This window comes from Schistocerca americana, unplaced genomic scaffold (genome assembly GCF_021461395.2).
Source record: "Schistocerca americana isolate TAMUIC-IGC-003095 unplaced genomic scaffold, iqSchAmer2.1 HiC_scaffold_47, whole genome shotgun sequence".
Classification (NCBI taxonomy): Eukaryota; Metazoa; Arthropoda; class Insecta; order Orthoptera; family Acrididae; genus Schistocerca; species Schistocerca americana.
The window spans coordinates 1,087,501-1,090,000 of record NW_025726203.1 but is presented as its reverse complement, the minus strand read 5'-3'; positions in this window follow the sequence as shown (position 1 = coordinate 1,090,000).

The following is a 2,500-nucleotide window of genomic DNA, read 5'->3' as shown; positions in this document are numbered from 1 at the left end:
GGAGGAGGCTGAGCTCCCCTGCACCATACACCTCGAAACCCTCTCAGGTCCCGGCGGCGCGCAGCGCCGTCCTAAGTACTTGGTCGGGTTCGAGAGAGGCGCAATCGCCCGGAGTTTGGCGAGTAGACGCTTTAGGTGCGACCACCCGTGCTCCCAACTGAGCTTGCCGCTGCCGACAGAGGCCCGGGAGCGTGCTGTCGTGGCATTGCCGGCGGGAGACAACACGCGCCACCTACGGTGACCGGCAGCTCCAACGCCAGCGCCACAGAAGGACAAAAGCCCCACTTGGGTGCCGAAGCGAACTCTCCCAGCACAGCGCACGCGCCAACACGTCCGCACAGCTGCGATACAAACCAGCTGCGAGAACCGCAGAGGCGACCGAGCAGCAGACGGCGTCGCGGCGCCGAGCGCCGGGCGGCGGCGCATCCTCAGCGCACACAGTCCTCAATCGGACCAGCACACTGCAGATGTCCACCGCGCTTCGCACCGGGCCCGCGAGGACCTACTTTGGCCGCACGGCGCCGCGTGCAGGGTGCGCCGGCGCGCAGCTGCGCCGCCTGCCGCCTCCGTCGGCCGGCGCGCCTGCCACTGGCCGCCCCCACCAGCCGGCTGTAGCGCGTGCGCCCACGCACCGCGCGGCCAGCACGCCGGGAGGCCCCCCCTCACCGGCCGGGGACGGTCCCACCCAGCCACCGCCGCGTATCGCTTCACACCCAGATGCCATTCACGTTCGTGGGCATGGTGGGTATCGCTGGAACAACCGGTTGGTAGCTCAACCGATCGTCGCCATCACTGATTCACCTCTAGCGAGAACAACCGCACCACAACGGTTTACCAGTTGTTCATTTGCGTAACGTCACCAGCAAACGTAGGCGTCCATCGCCATTTGCAAATTCAACGATTGTTGCATGCCTGTGTCAGGTGTCACGACACACTATGTCTGCCCACATACACGCAACAACATGTGCACGCTTCGCGAACACGTGGAAGGTGGCCCCCGTACGTATGCGATGTCCATTGCGCGAACGACTGTCAACCGGCCTCTGTCGCATGTCGCAGATGTGGAACGCAGTGCACCATGCTATCACGGTGTGTGAGAAGAGACGACTACGTCTGACAACACGCGCCACTACATCAACAGACGGCTCATGCTGATCGCCATCCAGGGCATACCACACTGCAATCCAGCTCTTATAGGGAGACGACACGTAGCTGAGTGCACAACATTTGGACCGCATGGTTCGCCGTTGTTGGCGCAGTCGTTGTACGGTCACATGTACCACGATGTATCATTCAGTACATGAGGACCAATGTGCAGTACAGTGTGTGATTTGGACGTACAACATCAGCGGACAGTTGACACAGGCCGTACCACAGCGTAGGCTAAGTGCTTCGCCATGCGAATGCCAATGAACAACTGCAAATGCCAATGAACAACTGCAAAGGGCATTGAGCATGTACGTCCTGCTGCCATCCACATTACAGTGTATAGCTGCAAGGTGTTTAACATGAAGCGATACACTGCGGACCGGGCAGTGCGAGTAGCAAACTATGTTGCGGGGGTTGCAGTTAGGCAACACTACACTAATTTAACGCGTCGTATGACAATTACAGAGCAGGTTAAGGCCCAACATGTGTTGGGTTAAGGCCCAACGTGTGTTGGGTTAAGGCCCAATGTGTGTTGGGTTAAGGCCCAACGTGTGTTGGGTTAAGGCCCAACGTGTGTTGGGTTAAGGCCCAACGTGTGTTGGGTTAAGGCCCAACGTGTGTTGGGTTAAGGCCCAACGTGTGTTGGGTTAAGGCCCAACGTGTGTTGGGTTAAGGCCCAACGTGTGTTGGGTTAAGGCCCAACGTGTGTTGGGTTACGGCGCAATATAGGTTACATTGCGGCGCAATATAGGTTACATTGCGGCGCAATATAGGTTACATTGCGGCGCAATATAGGTTACATTGCGGCGCAATATAGGTTACATTGCGGCGCAATATAGGTTACATTGCGGCGCAATATAGGTTACATTGAGGCGCAATATAGGTTACATTGAGGCGCAATATAGGTTACATTGAGGCGCAATATAGGTTACATTGAGGCGCAATATAGGTTACATTGAGGCGCAATATAGGTTACATTGAGGCGCAATATAGGTTACATTGAGGCGCAATATAGGTTACATTGAGGCGCAATATAGGTTACATTGAGGCGCAATATAGGTTACATTGAGGCGCAATATATGTTACATTGAGGCGCAATATAGGTTAGGTTAAGGCGCAATATAGGTTAGGTTAAGGCGCAATATAGGTTAGGTTAAGGTACGACATAGGTTAGGTTAAGGTACGACATAGGTTAGGTTAAGGTACGACATAGGTTAGGTTAAGGTACGACATAGGTTAGGTTACGGTACGACATAGGTTAGGTTACGGTACGACATAGGTTAGGTTACGGTACGACATAGGTTAGGTTACGGTACGACATAGGTTAGGTTACGGTACGACATAGGTTAGG